At 48.8% G+C, this 20927-nt stretch overlaps 1 pseudogene; it reads left to right on the forward strand.

Moving 5' to 3' along the window:
* The window catches only part of LOC137571081 (vomeronasal type-2 receptor 26-like), a 125263-nt pseudogene that overhangs the window by 73960 nt on the left and 30376 nt on the right, over nucleotides 1-20927 (forward strand).

Raw genomic sequence — 20927 nt, forward strand, 5'->3', positions numbered from 1 at the left:
CAGTGTCCATAGCACAGCTCCTGGCAATATACCGGCACACTCAGGTATGGAAATTACTCCTGCAGGAGACACAGGAAGGTGGCCGGATTTATTGGGGACCAGGGTTCTGTGACAACAGTGTCCATAGCACAGCTCCTGGCAATATACCGGCGCACTCAGGTATGGAAATTACTCCTGCAGGAGACACAGGAAGGTGGCTGGATTTATTGGGGACCAGGGCTCTGTGACATCAGTGTCCATAGCACAGCTCCTGGCACTATACTGGCACACTCAGGTATGGAAATTACTCCTGCAGGAGACACAGGAAGGTGGCCGGATTTATTGGGGACCAGGGTTCTGTGACATCAGTGTCCATAGCACAGCTCCTGGCAATATACCGGCACACTCAGGTATGGAAATTACTCCTGCAGGAGACACAGGAAGGTGGCTGGATTTATTGGGGACCAGGGTTCTGTGACAACAGTGTCCATAGCACAGCTCCTGGCAATATACCGGCACACTCAGGTATGGCAATTACTCCTGCAGGAGACTGGAAGGTGGCCGGATTTATTGGGGACCAGGGCTCTGTGACAACAGTGTCCATAGCACAGCTCCTGGCAATATACCGGCACACTCAGGTATGGCAATTACTCCTGCAGGAGACTGGAAGGTGGCCGGATTTATTGGGGACCAGGGTTCTGTGACAACAGTGTCCATAGCACAGCTCCTGGCAATATACCGGCGCACTCAGGTATGGAAATTACTCCTGCAGGAGACACAGGAAGGTGGCTGGATTTATTGGGGACCAGGGCTCTGTGACATCAGTGTCCATAGCACAGCTCCTGGCACTATACTGGCACACTCAGGTATGGAAATTACTCCTGCAGGAGACACAGGAAGGTGGCCGGATTTATTGGGGACCAGGGTTCTGTGACAACAGTGTCCATAGCACAGCTCCTGGCAATATACCGGCACACTCAGGTATGGAAATTACTCCTGCAGGAGACACAGGAAGGTGGCTGGATTTATTGGGGACCAGGGTTCTGTGACAACAGTGTCCATAGCACAGCTCCTGGCAATATACCGGCACACTCAGGTATGGTAATGACTCCTGTAGGAGACACAGGAAGGTGGCCGGATTTATTGGGGACCAGGGTTCTGTGACAACAGTGTCCATAGCACAGCTGCTGGCAATATACCGGCACACTCATGTATGGAAATTACTCCTGCAGGAGACACTGGAAGGTGGCCGGATTTATTGGGGACCAGGGCTCTGTGACATCAGTGTCCATAGCACAGCTCCTGGCAATATACCGGCACACTCAGGTATGGTAATGACTCCTGCAGGAGACACAGGAAGGTGGCTGGATTTATTGGGGACCAGGGTTCTGTGACAACAGTGTCCATAGCACAGCTCCTGGCAATATACCGGCACACTCAGGTATGGTAATGACTCCTGTAGGAGACACAGGAAGGTGGCCGGATTTATTGGGGACCAGGGTTCTGTGACAACAGTGTCCATAGCACAGCTGCTGGCAATATACCGGCACACTCATGTATGGAAATTACTCCTGCAGGAGACACTGGAAGGTGGCCGGATTTATTGGGGACCAGGGCTCTGTGACATCAGTGTCCATAGCACAGCTCCTGGCAATATACCGGCACACTCAGGTATGGTAATGACTCCTGCAGGAGACATAGGAAGGTGGCCGGATTTATTGGGGACCAGGGTTCTGTGACAACAGTGTCCATAGCACAGCTGCTGGCAATATACCGGCACACTCATGGATGGAAATTACTCCTGCAGGAGACACTGGAAGGTGGCCGGATTTATTGGGGACCAGGGCTCTGTGACATCAGTGTCTATAGCACAGCTCCTGGCAATATACCGGTACACTCAGGTATGGAAATTACTCCTGCAGGAGACACAGGAAGGTGGCCGGATTTATTGGGGACCAGGGTTCTGTGACAACAGTGTCCATAGCACAGCTCCTGGCACTATACCGGCACACTCAGGTATGGAAATTACTCCTGCAGGAGACACAGAAAGGTGGCCGGATTTATTGGGGACCAGGGCTCTGTGACAACAGTGTCCATAGCACAGCTCCTGGCAATATACCGGCACACTCAGGTATGGAAATTACTCCAGCAGGAGACACAGGAAGGTGGCCGGATTTATTGGGGACCAGGGTTCTGTGACAACAGTGTCCATAGCACAGCTCCTGGCACTATACCGGCACACTCAGGTATGGAAATTACTCCTGCAGGAGACACAGAAAGGTGGCCGGATTTATTGGGGACCAGGGCTCTGTGACAACAGTGTCCATAGCACAGCTCCTGGCAATATACCGGCACACTCAGGTATGGAAATTACTCCAGCAGGAGACACAGGAAGGTGGCCGGATTTATTGGGGACCAGGGTTCTGTGACAACAGTGTCCATAGCACAGCTCCTGGCACTATACCGGCACACTCAGGTATGGAAATTACTCCTGCAGGAGACACAGAAAGGTGGCCGGATTTATTGGGGTCCAGGGCTCTGTGACAAGAGTGTCCATAGCACAGCTCCTGGCAATATACCAGCATACTCAGGTATGGAAATTTCTCCTCCAGGAGACACAGGAAGGTGGCCGGATTTATTGGGGACCAGGGTTCTGTGACAACAGTGTCCATAGCACAGCTCCTGGCAATATACCGGCACACTCAGGTATGGAAATTACTCCTGCAGGAGACACAGGAAGGTGGCCGGATTTATTGGGGACCAGGGTTCTGTGACAACAGTGTCCATAGCACAGCTCCTGGCAATATACCGGCGCACTCAGGTATGGAAATTACTCCTGCAGGAGACACAGGAAGGTGGCTGGATTTATTGGGGACCAGGGCTCTGTGACATCAGTGTCCATAGCACAGCTCCTGGCACTATACTGGCACACTCAGGTATGGAAATTACTCCTGCAGGAGACACAGGAAGGTGGCCGGATTTATTGGGGACCAGGGTTCTGTGACATCAGTGTCCATAGCACAGCTCCTGGCAATATACCGGCACACTCAGGTATGGAAATTACTCCTGCAGGAGACACAGGAAGGTGGCTGGATTTATTGGGGACCAGGGTTCTGTGACAACAGTGTCCATAGCACAGCTCCTGGCAATATACCGGCACACTCAGGTATGGCAATTACTCCTGCAGGAGACTGGAAGGTGGCCGGATTTATTGGGGACCAGGGCTCTGTGACAACAGTGTCCATAGCACAGCTCCTGGCAATATACCGGCACACTCAGGTATGGCAATTACTCCTGCAGGAGACTGGAAGGTGGCCGGATTTATTGGGGACCAGGGTTCTGTGACAACAGTGTCCATAGCACAGCTCCTGGCAATATACCGGCGCACTCAGGTATGGAAATTACTCCTGCAGGAGACACAGGAAGGTGGCTGGATTTATTGGGGACCAGGGCTCTGTGACATCAGTGTCCATAGCACAGCTCCTGGCACTATACTGGCACACTCAGGTATGGAAATTACTCCTGCAGGAGACACAGGAAGGTGGCCGGATTTATTGGGGACCAGGGTTCTGTGACAACAGTGTCCATAGCACAGCTCCTGGCAATATACCGGCACACTCAGGTATGGAAATTACTCCTGCAGGAGACACAGGAAGGTGGCTGGATTTATTGGGGACCAGGGTTCTGTGACAACAGTGTCCATAGCACAGCTCCTGGCAATATACCGGCACACTCAGGTATGGTAATGACTCCTGTAGGAGACACAGGAAGGTGGCCGGATTTATTGGGGACCAGGGTTCTGTGACAACAGTGTCCATAGCACAGCTGCTGGCAATATACCGGCACACTCATGTATGGAAATTACTCCTGCAGGAGACACTGGAAGGTGGCCGGATTTATTGGGGACCAGGGCTCTGTGACATCAGTGTCCATAGCACAGCTCCTGGCAATATACCGGCACACTCAGGTATGGTAATGACTCCTGCAGGAGACACAGGAAGGTGGCTGGATTTATTGGGGACCAGGGTTCTGTGACAACAGTGTCCATAGCACAGCTCCTGGCAATATACCGGCACACTCAGGTATGGTAATGACTCCTGTAGGAGACACAGGAAGGTGGCCGGATTTATTGGGGACCAGGGTTCTGTGACAACAGTGTCCATAGCACAGCTGCTGGCAATATACCGGCACACTCATGTATGGAAATTACTCCTGCAGGAGACACTGGAAGGTGGCCGGATTTATTGGGGACCAGGGCTCTGTGACATCAGTGTCCATAGCACAGCTCCTGGCAATATACCGGCACACTCAGGTATGGTAATGACTCCTGCAGGAGACATAGGAAGGTGGCCGGATTTATTGGGGACCAGGGTTCTGTGACAACAGTGTCCATAGCACAGCTGCTGGCAATATACCGGCACACTCATGGATGGAAATTACTCCTGCAGGAGACACTGGAAGGTGGCCGGATTTATTGGGGACCAGGGCTCTGTGACATCAGTGTCTATAGCACAGCTCCTGGCAATATACCGGTACACTCAGGTATGGAAATTACTCCTGCAGGAGACACAGGAAGGTGGCCGGATTTATTGGGGACCAGGGTTCTGTGACAACAGTGTCCATAGCACAGCTCCTGGCACTATACCGGCACACTCAGGTATGGAAATTACTCCTGCAGGAGACACAGAAAGGTGGCCGGATTTATTGGGGACCAGGGCTCTGTGACAACAGTGTCCATAGCACAGCTCCTGGCAATATACCGGCACACTCAGGTATGGAAATTACTCCAGCAGGAGACACAGGAAGGTGGCTGGATTTATTGGGGACCAGGGCTGTGTGACAACAGTGTCCATAGCACAGCTCCTGGCAATATACCGGCACACTCAGGTATGGAAATTACTCCTGCAGGAGACACAGGAAGGTGGCCGGATTTATTGGGGACCAGGGTTCTGTGACAACAGTGTCCATAGCACAGCTCCTGGCACTATACCGGCACACTCAGGTATGGAAATTACTCCTGCAGGAGACACAGAAAGGTGGCCGGATTTATTGGGGACCAGGGCTCTGTGACAACAGTGTCCATAGCACAGCTCCTGGCAATATACCGGCACACTCAGGTATGGAAATTACTCCAGCAGGAGACACAGGAAGGTGGCCGGATTTATTGGGGACCAGGGTTCTGTGACAACAGTGTCCATAGCACAGCTCCTGGCACTATACCGGCACACTCAGGTATGGAAATTACTCCTGCAGGAGACACAGAAAGGTGGCCGGATTTATTGGGGTCCAGGGCTCTGTGACAAGAGTGTCCATAGCACAGCTCCTGGCAATATACCAGCATACTCAGGTATGGAAATTTCTCCTCCAGGAGACACAGGAAGGTGGCCGGATTTATTGGGGACCAGGGTTCTGTGACAACAGTGTCCATAGCACAGCTCCTGGCACTATACCGGCACACTCAGGTATGGAAATTTCTCCTCCAGGAGACACAGGAAGGTGGCCGGATTTATTGGGGACCCGGGTTCTGTGACAACAGTGTCCATAGCACAGCTCCTGGCAATATACCTGCACACTCAGGTATGGAAATTACTCCTGCAGGAGACACAGGAAGGGGGCCGGATTTATTGGGGACCAGGGCTCTGTGACAACAGTGTCTATAGCACAGCTCCTGGCAATATACCGGCACACTCATGTAAAAAACACACGATCACTCAATGACCAAGTTTGTGAGCTTAGGGGTCTTTAGCATCAATAATTTGTATATTCCCATAGAAATTAAACAAATCAGATTGGCTGTTTGTGGCTCCGCCCCTCTCCAGCATTTGAACCCCTATCTCCCAATGACCAACTGTAGCAGGTTTGAGGCATCTGCTATTACCAGTATAAAAATGGCAGCAATTTAAATATTCCCCTTGAAAATCAACAGGTGAATTTTGATTGGCTATTATAGGCTCCACCCTCTTCCCTGAATATTAATCTCAGTCACCCAGTGACCATCTGGGCAAAGTTTGGGAACCCTGCCATTATGGCTGCAGTCTACACTTTCCCAGTGACATTTGGTTTTGGCTCCACCTATTTTTGTAACCTGGACACACAGTCACTCAATGACCAAGTTTGTGAGCTTTGGGGTCCTTGGCATCAATAATGTGTATTTTCCCAAGAAATGAAACTGTTTGTGGCTCTGTCCCCTTTTCTGAATTTGAACCCCAATGACTAACTGTACCAGGTTTGAGGCTTGTGCCATTAACACTGCAAGAATGGCAGCAATTGTAATATTTCCCTGGAAAATCAATAGGTGATTTTGATTGGCTTTTTTAGGCCCCACCCACTTTTCTGAATATTAATCCCAGTCACCCAGTAACCAGCTGTGCAAAGTTTGAGAACCCTGCCATTAACAGCGAAGAAGGGCTGCAGTTTACAATTTCCCAGAAAAATCTGTTTTTGACTCCACCCACTTTTGGTAACCTTGACACACAGTCACTACTCAATGACCAAGTTTGTGAGCTTTTGGGTTCCTGGCATCAACATTGTGTAAATGGAAGCAGTTTATCCCAAAAAAGCAAATCTAATTGGCTGTTTGTGGCTCCACCCCTTTAGTGAATTTAAGCCCCAGTCACTTGATGACTGACTGTAGCAAGTTTGAGGCCTCTGCCATTAACAGTGTAAGAATGACAGCCGTTTCAATATTCCCCTTGAAAATCAATAGGTGAATTTTGATTGGCTCTTGTAGGCTCCACCTACTTTCCCCAATATTAATCCTAGACCCCCAGTGACCAACTGTGTCAAGTTTGAGAACCCTGCCATTAACAGTGTATGAATAGCTGCAATTTATATTTTCCCATGTAAAAAGTTAGTTGTTTTTGGCTCCGCCCACTATTTGACATACAGTCACTTAATGACCAAGTTTATGAGCTGTGGGGTCTTTGGCATCAATAAGTTGCATTTTACATTGAAATTAAACAAATCTTATTGGCTGTTTTTGGCCCGCTCCCTTCAGAATTTAAACCCCAGTCTCCCAGTGACTGACTGTACCAGATTTGAGGCCTCTGCCATTAAGAGTGTATGAATGGAAGCAATGTAAATATTCCCCTTGAAAATCAAAAGGTGAATTTTGATTGGCTGCTGTAGGCTCCACCCACTTTCCTGAATATTAGTCCCAGTCACCCAGTGGCCAACTGTGTCAAGTTTGAGAACCCTGCCAATAACAGAATGGCTGAAATCAATCTAACAAATCTGATTGGCTGTTTGTGGTTCCACCCACTTTAGTGAATTTGGACCCCGGTCACCCAATACCTGACTGCATCAGGTTTGAGACCTCTGCCATTAACAGTGTAAGAATGGTAGCAATGTAAATGTTCCCCCTTGAAAATCAATAGGTGAATTTTGATTGGCTGTTTTTAGGCTCCACCCACATTTCTGAATATTAATCCCAGTCACTCAGTGGCCAATTGTGCCATGTAAATAATTAAGTTGTTGGCGCCGCACACTTTTTCTAAAAATGTGTGAAGTTGGGTGAGTAAACCACTGATCTTACTTTTAAGTTTAGACAATAAATCTCTATCATGCTTCAATAACATGTCTATAATTATGACAGAACATTTTCCAAGGCCCAACTCCCAGTCTCTCTTCTCCTGGTTCAGAAACTTCCCAGGAGGGAAAAATCTAGACCCTTAAGCCCCTGGGAAAAATCCCTTCCCTTTTATAATTCTCTAAGCTATGGGCATTCCACCAGAGTCTTATATAATCAGCGAGTGCATTTTTGATATCATTGCATAATTTTCCCCCTCAGGGAGTCGTCACCTCCACCCTCTCCTGGGGCACCAGGGGTGGGGAAGAGCCCCTTTTCCATAGATTGGACAAGGGCACCACAGGGGAGGGGTAGGTTTGGCCACCCCTCCACCCAGAGCCCCCCCATACCATGGATGGACCATGCGGGCTGGTATAGCTCAGGGTGCAAAGCCTGGGTGCATGGGTAACAAGAGGTTAAAGAGACTTGGGAGGAGGGACCCCACATTGTCTTTTTTTTTAATTTGCCACCATCTAAACATAAAAAAAAGTTGGTAGAAAATTAAAAAAAAAACCCTCGTCACCCATGCAGGCTGGGATAGCCAGACTGCGGAGCCCCGGCCAAGTGGGGCTTCACACCCTGAGCTATACCAGCCCGCATGGTCCATGGTATGGGGGTCTCTGGGGGGAGGGGCAGCCAAGCCTTCCTCTGCCCCCTGAGGCCCTTGTCTAATCCATGGACAAGGGGCTCTTCCCCACCTCTGGTGCCACAGGAGGAGGTGGGGGCAAAAACTCCCTGGGGGGGTTCATGGTGGCATCTGGGAAGCCCCTCTAAGAAGGGGTCCCCCATATGCCCACCCCATCCCAGAAGAGACGAGTATAGGGGTACAAAGTACCCCTTGCCCATTTCCACAAAGTGTTAAATGAAATAAAAACACAACCACAAAAAAGTCCTTTATTAATCTTAATTAACCAGATCGCAAGATAGAGGATATTGGCGTGGGACCTTTTCCGAGGACATTGGCGTGGGAACATTTTCTTAAAAGTACAGGTAAGCATTTCTGGTTAATTAAGACTAATAAAGGACTTTTTTCGTGGTTGTGTTTTTGTTTCATTTAACCCTTTGTGGAAATAGGTAAGGGGTACTTCGTACCCCTATACTAATTTCTCCTGGGATGGGGGTGGGCATCTGGGGTCCCCTTCTTAAAGGGGACTCCCAGATGCAACCATGAACCCCCCAGGGAGTCATCGCCCCACCTCCTCCTGGGGCACCAGAGGTGGGGAAGAGCCCCTTTTCCATGGATTGGACAAGGGCTCTTGGGGGGGGGGGGGAGAAGGGAAGGCTTGGCCGCCTCTCCCCCCGGAGCCCCCCCCCCCCATACCATGGACCATGCGGGCTGGTATAGCTCAGGGTGTGAAGCCCCAGTCAGCTGGGGCTCTGCATTCTGGCTATCCCAGCCTGCATGGGAGACAAGGGGTTACAGAGGCTCGGGAGGGGGGACCCCACATAATTTTAAAAAAAAATTTCCACACACTGAACATACAAAAGAAAGTTGGTAGAAATATATACATATTTTTTTATATTGTTTTCCACTATCTTTTTAACATACCGTGCAAATTTGGTGTTGCTAGGATGTAAGGGGTCTTTGCTGTTAACTGCTAATTTCCCTAAGAAATGTCATTTACGCATTTAAATGTAACTTTTTTTCTTAGAAACGTTAAAATCGATTTTCTCATAAAGTAAAAGGTCTTTTTGAATTTTTTTTTCTTCTTGTTCCCACTGTTCTTCTTAAGGGGCCCATACACTGAGCTGATTAGCGGCTGATCGATTGATCAAAATTCAAAATCAATGATCGATTGCAAATCGATTGACTGATCGATCGATTTGTGGCCGATTTCGATCGATTTCAATCAATCTGACATGCTGGAAAATCCAGGTCGATCTGTTGAGATTGCTTATAATTTTGCATTGGACCTAATGGAAATCTGATGGCAAAAAAATGCATCAGATCGATTTTCAATAGATTTCATACTGAAATCTATTGGAAATCTGTTCCTAGTAAAAAATGTTCCGAAACACATCAGATAGATCAGAAAATCTATCTGGTGATCTATCTGCTGCTAATCTAACCTGAAAATTTGGTGTTTCTAGCTTTTAAGGGGGCTTTGCTATTAAACGTTAAAGTCGGCGGGCAGACATATTTTCAAACGCCAGCCAATCAGGGCTTTAAACAATAAATAACGTTCAGGCAGGACAAAATAGCGATAAATTACGTTCACAAGGTGTGTGCCATTTTAACGTTTAAAATGATAAATATCGTGGTGATAAGATAGTGTAAGGGTTATACCCGCTTCACACTGACAGACGAAACACCATGTTTAACCACTTGAGGACCACAGTCTTTCTACCCCTTAAGGACCGGCCACTTTTTTTCCATTCAGACCACTGCAGCTTTCACGGTTTATTGCTCGCTCATACAACCTACCACCTAAATGAATTTTGGCTCCTTTTCTTGTCACTAATAAAGCTTTCTTTTGGTGCTATTTGATTGCTCCTGCGATTTTTACTTTTTATTATATTCATCAAAAAAGACATGAATTTTGGCAAAAAAATGATTTTTTTAACTTTCTGTGCTGACAATTTTCAAATAAAGTAAAATTTCTGTATACATGCAGCGCGAAAAATGTGGACAAACATGTTTTTGATTAAAAAAAAACCATTCAGTGTATATTTATTGGTTTGGGTAAAAGTTATAGCGTTTACAAACTATGGTGCAAAAAGTGAATTTTGCCATTTTCAAGCATCTATGACTTTTCTGACCCCCTGTCATGTTTCATGAGGGGCTAGAATTCCAGGATAGTATAAATACCCCCCAAATGACCCCATTTTGGAAAGAAGACATCCCAAAGTATTCACTGAGAGGCATAGTGAGTTCATAGAAGATATTATTTTTTGTCACAAGTAAGCGGAAAATGACACTTTGTGACAAAAAAAAAGAAAAAAAAAAAGAATCCATTTCTTCTAACTTGCGACAAAAAAAAATGAAATCTGCCACGGACTCACCATGCCCCTCTCTGAATACCTTGAAGTGTCTACTTTCCAAAATGGGGTCATTTGTGGGGTGTGTTTACTGTCCTCGCATTTTGGGGGGTGCTAATTTGTAAGCACCCCTGTAAAGCCTAAAGGTGCTCATTGGACTTTGGGCCCCTTAGCGCAGTTAGGCTGCAAAAAAGTGCCACACATGTGGTATTGCCGTACTCAAGAGAAGTAGTAGAATGTGTTTTGGGGTGTATTTTTACACATACCCATGCTGGGTGGGAGAAATATCTCTGTAAATGACAATTTTTTCATTTGTTTTACACACAATTGTCCATTTACAGAGTTATTTCTCCCACCCAGCATGGGTATGTGTAAAAATACACCCCAAAACACATTGTACTACTTCTCCCGAGTACGGCGATACCACATGTGTGGCACTTTTTTGCACCCTAACTGCGCTAAAGGGCCCAAAGTCCAATGAGTACCTTTAGGATTTCACAAGTCATTTTGCGGAATTTGATTTCCAGACTACTCCTCACGGTTTAGGGCCCCTAAAATGCCAGGGCAGTATAGGAACCCCACAAATGACCCCATTTTAGAAAGAAGACACCCCAAGGTATTCCGTTAGGAGTATGGTGAGTTCATAGAAGATTTTATTTTTTGTCAAAAGTTAGCGGAAAATTGATTTTTATTGTTTTTTTCACAAAGTGTCATTTTCCACTAACTTGTGACAAAAAATAAAATCTTCTATAAACTCACCATACTACTAATGGAATACCTTGGGGTGTCTTCTTTCTAAAATGGGGTCATTTGTGGGGTTCCTATACTGCCCTGGCATTTTAGGGGCCCTAAACCGTGAGGAGTAGTCTGGAAATCAAATTCCGCAAAATGACCTGTGAAATCCTAAAGGTACTCATTGGACTTTGGGCCCTTTAGCGCAGTTAGGGTGCAAAAAAGTGCCACACATGTGGTATCGCCGTACTCGGGAGAAGTAGTACAATGTGTTTTGGGGTGTATTTTTACACATACCCATGCTGGGTGGGAGAAATAACTCTGTAAATGGACAATTGTGTGTAAAAAAATCAAAAGATTGTCATTTACAGAGGTATTTCTCCCACCCAGCATGGGTATGTGTAAAAATACACCCCAAAACACATTGTACTACTTCTCCCGAGTATGGCAATACCACATGTGTGGCACTTTTTTGCACCCTAACTGCGCTAAAGGGCCCAAAGTCCAATGAGTACCTTTAGGATTTCACAGGTCATTTTGCGGAATTTGATTTCCAGACTACTCCTCACGGTTTAGGGCCCCTAAAATGCCAGTTCAGTATAGGAACCCCACAAATGACCCCATTTTAGAAAGAAGACACCCCAAGGTATTCCGTTAGGAGTATGGTGAGTTCATAGAAGATTTTATTTTTTGTCAAAAGTTAGTGGAAAATGACACTTTGTGAAAAAAACAATAAAAATCAATTTTCCGCTAACTTTTGACAAAAAATAAAATCTTCTATGAACTCACCATACTCCTAACGGAATACCTTTGGGTGTCTTCTTTCTAGAATGGGGTCATTTGTGGGGTTACTATACTGCCCTGGCATTTTAGGGGCCCTAAACCGTGAGGAGTAGTCTTGAAACCAAATGTCGCAAAATGACCTGTGAAATCCTAAAGGTACTCATTGGACTTTGGGCCCCTTAGCGTACTTAGGGTGTAAAAAAGTGCCACACATGTGGTACCGCCGTACTCAGGAGAAGTAGTATAATGTGTTTTGGGGTGTATTTTTACACATACCCATGCTAAGTGGGAGAAATATCTCTGTAAATGACAATTGTTTGATTTGTTTTACACACAATTGACCATTTACATAGAAATTTCTCCCACCCAGCATGGGTATGTGTAAAAATACACCCCAAAACACATTATACTACTTTTCCTGAGTACGGCGGTACCACATGTGTGACACTTTTTTGCAGCCTAGGTGCGCTAAGGGGCCCAACGTCCTATTCACGGGTCATTTTGAGGCATTTGTTTTCTAGACTACTCCTCGCGGTTTAGGGCCCCTAAAATGCCAGGGCAGTATAGGAACCCCACAAGTGACCCCATTTTAGAAAGAAGACACCCCAAGGTATTCCGTTAGGTGTATGGTGAGTTCATAGAAGATTTTATTTTTTGTCACAAGTTAGTGAAAAATGACACTTTGTGAAAAAAACCCAATAAAAATCAATTTCCGCTAACTTTTGACAAAAAATAAAATCTTCTATGAACTCGTCATACACCTAACAGAATACCTTGGGGTGTCTTTTTTTCTAAAATGGTGTCACTTGTGGGGTTCCTATACCGCCCTGGCATTTTACGGGCCCAAAACCGTGAGTAGTCTGGAAACCAAATGTCTCAAAATGACTGTTCAGGGGTATAAGCATCTGCAAATTTTGATGACAGGTGGTCTATGAGGGGGCGAATTTTGTGGAACCGGTCATAAGCAGGGTGGCCTTTTAGATGACAGGTTGTATTGGGCCTGATCTGATGGATAGGAGTGCTAGGGGGGTGACAGGAGGTGATTGATGGGTGTCTCAGGGGGTGGTTAGAGGGGAAAATAGATGCAATCAATGCACTGGGGAGGTGATCGGAAGGGGGTCTGAGGGGGATCTGAGGGTTTGGCCGAGTGATCAGGAGCCCACACGGGGCAAATTAGGGCCTGATCTGATGGGTAGGTGTGCTAGGGGGTGACAGGAGGTGATTGATGGGTGTCTCAAGGTGTGATTAGAGGGGGGAATAGATGCAAGCAATGCACTGGCGAGGTGATCAGGGCTGGGGTCTGAGGGCATTCTGAGGGTGTGGGCGGGTGATTGAGTGCCCTAGGGGCAGATAGGGGTCTAATCTGATAGGTAGCAGTGACAGGGGGTGATTGATGGGTAATTAGTGGGTGTTTAGGGTAGAGAACAGATGTGAACACTGCACTTGGGAGGTGATCGGACGTCGGATCTGCGGGCGATCTATTGGTGTGGGTGGGTGATCAGATTGCCCGCAAGGGGCAGGTTAGGGGCTGATTGATGGGTGGCAGTGACAGCGGGTGATTGATGGGTGGCAGTGACAGGGGGTGATTGATGGGTGATTGACAGGTGATTGACAGGTGATCAGTGGGTTATTACAGGGAAGGACAGATGTAAATAATGCCCTGGCGAATTGATAAGGGGGGGTCTGAGGGCAATCTGAGCGTGTAGGCGGGTGATTGGGTGCCCGCAAGGGGCAGACTAGGGTCTGATCTGATGGGTAACAGTGACAGGTGGTGATAGGGGGTGATTGATGGGTAATTAGTGGGTGTTTAGAGGAGAGAATAGATGGAAACACTGCGCTTGGGTGGTCATCTGATGTCGGATCTGCGGGCGATCTATTGGTGTGGGTGGGTGATCAGTTTGCCCGCAAGGGGCAGGTTAGGGGCTGATTGATGGGTGGCAGTGACAGGGGTGATTGATGGGTGGCAGTGACAGGGGGTGATTGACAGGTGATTGACAGGTGATCAGTGGGTTATTACAGGGAAGGACAGATGTAAATAATGCCCTGGCGAATTGATAAGGGGGGGTCTGAGGGCAATCTGAGCGTGTAGGCGGGTGATTGGGTGCCCGCAAGGGGCAGATTAGGGTCTGATCTGATGGGTAACAGTGACAGGTGGTGATAGGGGGTGATTGATGGGTAATTAGTGGGTGTTTAGAGGAGAGAATAGATGGAAACACTGCGCTTGGGTGGTGATCTGATGTCGGATCTGCGGGCGATCTATTGGTGTGGGTGGGTGATCAGTTTGCCTGCAAGGGCGGGTTAGGGGCTGATTGTTGGGTGGTAGTGACAGGGGGTGATTGATGGGTGATAGGTGATTGGCAGGTGATTGACAGGTGATCAGTGGGTTATTACAGGGAAGGACAGATGTAATTAATGCACTGGTGAATTGATAAGGTGGGGGGGGGGTCTGAGGGCAATCTGAGCGTGTGGGCGGGTGATTGGGTGCCCGCAAGGGGCAGATTAGGGTCTGATCTGATAGGTAACAGTGACAGGTGGTGATAGGGGGTGATTGATGGGTGATTGATGGGTAATTAGTGGGTGTTTAGAGAAGATAACAGATGTAAACAATACATTTGGGAGGTAATCTGACGGCGGGTTTGCGGGCGATCTAATGGTGTGGGTGGGTGATCAGATTGCCCGCAAGGGGCAGGTTAGGGGCTGATTGATGGGTGGCAGTGACAGGGGGTGACAGGGGGTGATTGATGGGTGATAGGTGATTGGCAGGTGATTGACAGGTGATCAGTGGGTTATTACAGGGAAGAACAGATGTAATTAATGCACTGGCGAATTGATAAGGGGGGGTCAGAGGGCAATCTGAGCGTGTTGGCGGGTGATTGGGTGCCCGCAAGGGGCAGATTAGGGTCTGATCTGATAGGTAAAAGTGAAAGGTGGTGATAGGGGGTGATTGATGGGTGATTGATGGGTAATTAGTGGGTGTTTAGAGGAGAGAATAGATGTAAACAATGGATTTGGGAGGTGATCTGATGTCGGATCTGCGGGCGATCTAATGGTGTGGGTGGGTGATCAGATTGCCCGCAAGGGGCAGGTTAGGGGCTGATTGTTGGGTGGCAGTGACAGGGGGTGATTGATGGGTGATTGATGGGTGATTGACGGGTGATTGACGGGTGATTGACAGGTTATCAGGGAAGATAGATGCATACAGTACACAGGGGGGGGGGGTCTGGGGGGGGGGGGGTCTGGGGAGAATCTGAGGGGTGGGGGGGTGATCAGGAGGGGGCAGGGGGCAGGGGGGGGGATAAAAAAAAAATAGCGTTGACAGATAGTGACAGGGAGTGATTGATGGGTTATTAGGGGGGTGATTGGGTGCAAACAGGGGTCTGGGGGGTGGGCAGGGGGGGGTCTGAGGGGTGCTGTGGGCGATCAGTGGGCGGGGGGGGGCAGATCAGTGTGTTTGGGTGCAGACTAGGGTGGCTGCAGCCTGCCCTGGTGGTCCCTCGGACACTGGGATCACCAGGGCAGGAGGCAGCCTGTATAATACACTTTGTATACATTACAAAGTGTATTATACACTTTGTAGCGGCGATCGCGGGGTTAACATCCCGCCGGCGCTTCCGTATGGCCGGCGGGATGTTACGGCGGGTGGGCGGAGCCAGTTGCCGGGGGAAGCGCGCGTCATCAATGACGCGATCGCTCCCCCGGCATGCCTAAAGGACGCGCCGCCTGAAGGCGTATTGCGGTCCTTTAGGCGTCCACTTTGCCGCCGCCCATGGGCTGTGGGCGGTCGGCAAGTGGTTAAAGCACAGCAGTCTGGAAACAAGTGCAGTGTCTGCTGACTGTGAGGTAAGGGGTTTAGCTCAATGATGATGTATGGGTGGGGCGCAAATTGAATCCATCATGTATTTGCCGGAGGAGTCGAATGCGAATATGCGATCTTTGCTGTGAATTATTCGACTGGCAAATACTTTGGCCCATCTCTAGTGATCAGCAGGGGACACCACATGCAGGTATCCCTCTCCGGGGCCCCTCCCTACACTGACCTGGCTCTAGGAGCTGCATAAGTAAGAGTAATAATAAGCTACACCTGGGCACCGGGGGCATAACTAGAAACCACTGGGCCCCTCTGTCAAAACTTTCTCCAACACCCCCAGCCCTCCAAACTCCAAGACAGCACTTGCCTTTTAAATGGGTCCACAGACAGCCGGTCAGCTAATAAAAAGTTGCAAATACATACACCCGTGTCTGCAGCACCAAATCCAGCAAGAGCTGAAACGGGTGGCCATAGACAGAAGAGAGAACTCAGTCGCACACAATCATAGATCGTGTGACCAGCAGGGGGCACCGCGTGCAGGTATCCCTCTCTGGGGCCCCCCTGCCTTCACTGACTTGTCCCTAGGAGCTACATACGTAAGAGTTTAAATAACAAAATACACTCGGGCACAGGAAAAGCATGCTCAATAATTTCCTGCTTTAAAAGGAACCCAATAAAAAACAATATCAAATCATCGAACTTATACAAATAGAAAAATCAACCTAACATTAATGGGATAAACTGTATATCTATTTTCCTAGGTCAGTTATGGGGCGACCAGTCATGTCCTCACTGACCGAAATATCTACCCAACGTTCTTCCGGACAGTGCAAGGAGATGAAGCTATTTATTCCACAATATCCAGTCTCGTTCACTTCTTTGGCTGGACCTGGGTTGGAGTTATATCTTCAGATGATGATAGCGGTAATGAAGAAACTCAACTTCTGACCAAACATCTGACAGCGAAGGGCATTTGTGTGGCCTACATGGTAAAGATAAAATTTGATACTTTGAGTGCCAGAGATTCCGTTCATACAAGAAGCTCTGAGATCATTCAGAAGTCATCTGCTCAGGTTATCATTCTTTGTGGGACGTATTCTTCATACATGGCTGACCTATTAGTTGCCATAAGGCCGGTTCTCAGTGATAAGACTCTCGTCTTTGGTCCAACATTTGCCTCAAACACCTTTCTGATGGAGCACTATATGGAGGCCTTTAATGGTAGTGTGGCTGTAGAGCCAGCTTTATATCCTGTTCCTAATATGAAATCTTTCTTTGACCATTTTAAAGTAATAAACCACCCTAAAAACATCTTACTGGGACACATATGGCTGCTAAGTCATCGCTGTGCATTAAATGATGCTCAAGGTAACAAGATTTATGCAGATATATACAAGTATACGCTTCGCAACTGCTCAGGTACTGAACCGATCACTGATTTTATCAGTTTCCAAAGCCCAGGATTGACAGATCGTGTGTATAATGCAGTCTATTCATTGGCTGGTGCAATACATGACATGTCATACTTATGTGGAGGAGGGAACAAGACTAAGATCCATAACCATCAACGTCAAGTAAGTCTTGTACAAGAACTTTTGAGGTTTTGGTAGAGGCAAAAAATGCTTTTTATTAACCAGTCAACTAACTTTAGTACAACTTGTTTCAAAAATGTAAACATCAAGTAACGAAGTTGTCACAGGAGCCCTAGTGGCTGACCGCACTTAGCCTTCTAAACGGTGCCAGCGCACAGATCGTGCGAACTCTGGTCGCAGTCAATGCGCAGGAACCGTTAAGAATTAGCCGCAGACAACTCAGAAGGGAGCCTGTGAGACACGGGTGATTACAACTTCACCCACTGGTTCAGAGTAAACTGCCACCACCGCGGTTATCATGGGACCGTGGAGCCCACTAACTGACTGACAAATCCTGCGAATAAAACGGTTAAACACACGTTATTCTGTCTAGCCAACAACAAACAAACAGTAGCGTATCTTCAGAGACCCGGGATCAGTTCTGTGTGTGCTGATAAGCAGGGTAGCGGACAGTGAATGACTTGGAGAAAGTCGTTTATTCACGCAATATAAATAATTAATATATACAGACAATTATTAAAATCACAATTATTAAGACAGTAATAGCCGGTATAAAAAATAAAAGAAGGGAGAAAAATACTTAGTTCCTGGAAAGATGTCCTTTTTGTGGGAAAACAGAGTTCTGAGTTTCAATCAGAGTTCAGAGTTCAGACCAGGTGGATGCCAGCATATCCTCAAGCTGGCATCTGATGAGTTCAAGATGTTTTCAGGGTGGAGGACACTGAGTTTGGCTCCTCTGCCATTCTTATGCCCCTGATTCAGTAGGAGGGAGTGAGGGCGGGCCCACACCCCCCCTTAGAACATGAGATGAGTCCTCCCCTTGTCCTGGGGGCCAGAAATCATGCCGTAACCATATATGGGCTCTATCTCACAGAACCGTACAGGTCAGGGCAGATTTATTAATATTTTCAGGTCTGCCTCGATGTACCCAGCAGCCTGATACCAAACATGAGGGGTGAGACCCTTGTGGTATCAGCAGGGCAATTTCAAACTGCCTAACTGGCAGTCCTTACCTCAGAATGTTCTGAAACTTCCTCAGAACCAGCACCGGGGCTCATGCTACACTTCCCCCACGTTTGGCGAAGCTGCCATCTCAGGAACCCCAGAAATATGACAGATCTGGGAAGTTATGGATATGCTATGAGACTCAGGTTATTCCCAGGCAAAGGCTCTTTGAAGTTTGGAGCAGCCAGCGAGGTGTCGCCTCCCCTGCTGGGAGGGAGCCAGCGGGTCTGGCTTTTAGCCCAACTAGATTGCTTCTGCCATGGTGCTTGTCACCTTATACCTGATGGATGGTCCATCAGCACAGCTTGAAGCCAGGGACTCTCCGGGGCAGATTAGGCTCAGGCTCATTAGCATATCAAAAGAGCCATCCAGCCTTTAGGATGGTGCTCTTTCTCTGCTAAGAAAAGGACTTCAGCTGCCCCTACACACTCAACCCAGATTGTATCGATTTGGAGCGCAATCGATGCAGGGAATCGAGTGCGATCGCTTTTTCTTCACGGGCGGTTACAGGACGCGCCTGCGGCCCCGCAACCGTCCGTGACAGCCCTCCCTGGGGAGAAGGCAGATAGACATTCATCAGCAAGATGTGTGTCGTTGCCGCTAACCTGCGAGATCTGATCTAGTTCCCCGTTGGCGTTCTGGGGTCGGCTGCCCGCTGCGTGTCGGCCAACCTGGCTGACGGGTCTCGGGTTGCCGGTGCGGTGGGAAAACCTATTGGAGCCTGTGGCTCGGTTCCCCTGGACCGGGCGCAGTCTGCTACCCTCAGGGTTGACCCGACATGGACCGTTCTGGACAGGGCGTTTGCGCCACTGCAGTCGGACGTGGTGTCTGCCGGGACTGCTGACAACGGGCAGTGGGTTGGTTAGGTCAACAGCCAGCCCACGCAGGGTTCCCCTGCTAAGTGGCTGTGGACCTAAGGGAACCCCGCGGGAATCCCTGGACCTTCCCAGCTCCTGACAGACGGCACATGCTCTGCAGTAGTTTGCTACATCCCTGTTCATCCGGGGCCAATAAAACTGTTTCCGAATACCAGCAAGTGTCTTGCGGACCCCTGAGTGCCCTGTCAGAGGATTACCATGTGCGGATTTCAGCACATGTCCCCTGAACGCACTCGGGACCACAAGCCATTTGGTATTCGCGTGGGATCTACCTGTAGGGGGCTGTACAGACTCACTGTACAGTCTCCCACCTTCCCAGTACACCTTGAAAGCGGCCCCGTCTGCGAGGGGCTCAGCGGCTTGCTGCCTGAGCACCTCCAGGCTTGGGTCACGTTGTAGTGCGGCTGAGAATACGGCGCTGTCAGTTTCAGCCAACTGGCTCATGTCACACGAGGCCAGCGGCTGAAAGGTCTCATCCCTGCGGTCAGAGGAGGGGGAGGAGGCCGGAACCCCCTCCACCTGTTCTGAGCTCGGGTTCTGAGCAGTGCAGCGGCGCGGTACTGCTAGCACAGGTACACTGTCAGAATGGCACAGACGGACATTACTCAAGTCATCATTGCATGCAGTAATGACATTGACAGGTATAGACATTTTTTCATTACAGACAGGTTGTACAGTAAACTCAGGTACAGTTACAGCATCATCACAACAGACAGTCTGTACATCAAACTCAGGTGCCTTTGAAGCAGGCACTATTGAACCTGGTACCCTTGAACTGGGCACATTCAACCCGCCTCCCCCTGGTGCTCCCCCAAGTGTATAAAGTACCTGGTGGTGGGTGGAGAGTCCGTCTCCTTCCGTGAGCGACAAGGCGGTCGTGGCAGGTTCATAGTAGGACACAAGCTTGCCCAAATCAGTCCCTAGCAACACAGGGACTGGGAGATCCTTCATAACCCCAACAACCCTTTCGTGGATCCCTAATCCCCAATCCAGCTTCACTGTCGCGTGCAGGGCCGGATTTGTACTTTTCACCGCCCAAGGCCAACTATACCATCTGTTTGGTTGTTATCTCTGTGTGCCCCAATGAGAATTCTACTTACTTTCCCTCATTGGATGTCAGTTGTCACAGATGACTATTTTAGTAATATGCGTATAGATTATAAGTTATGTTTTCCTTAAAGGACTTACGAGGCCAAAATGTCTAAAAAAGCAAAGTACCTGTAAGCTGTTTAAATGCACGGAGGACGCCGTCCGCGCCCTCCGTGCAGTTCCGCCGGGTCCCCTTCCTGAGATCGCCCCCCGCGCCGACCCCGACCCCCCAGGCCGGGTCGGGCTCTCGTGCCGCTCTCAATATGGCCGCTTCCATTGGCCGCGGCTGCGCAGTCCGCCTGGCCGCGAGTGCGGCTGCGCAGCTCTACGGCCAACCCCTCCGATCCCCGCTACAGTGCGTGGTTCGGGGGGTTGGCCGTAGAGCTGCGCAGCCGCACTCGCGGCCAGGCGGACTGCGCAGCCGCGGCCAATGGAAGCGGCCATATTGAGAGCGGCACGAGAGCCCAACCCGGCCTGGGGGGTCGGGGTCGGCGCGGGGGGCGATCTCAGGAAGG

The sequence above is a fragment of the Hyperolius riggenbachi genome, chromosome 4 (genome assembly GCF_040937935.1).
Source record: "Hyperolius riggenbachi isolate aHypRig1 chromosome 4, aHypRig1.pri, whole genome shotgun sequence".
Taxonomy (NCBI): Eukaryota; Metazoa; Chordata; class Amphibia; order Anura; family Hyperoliidae; genus Hyperolius; species Hyperolius riggenbachi.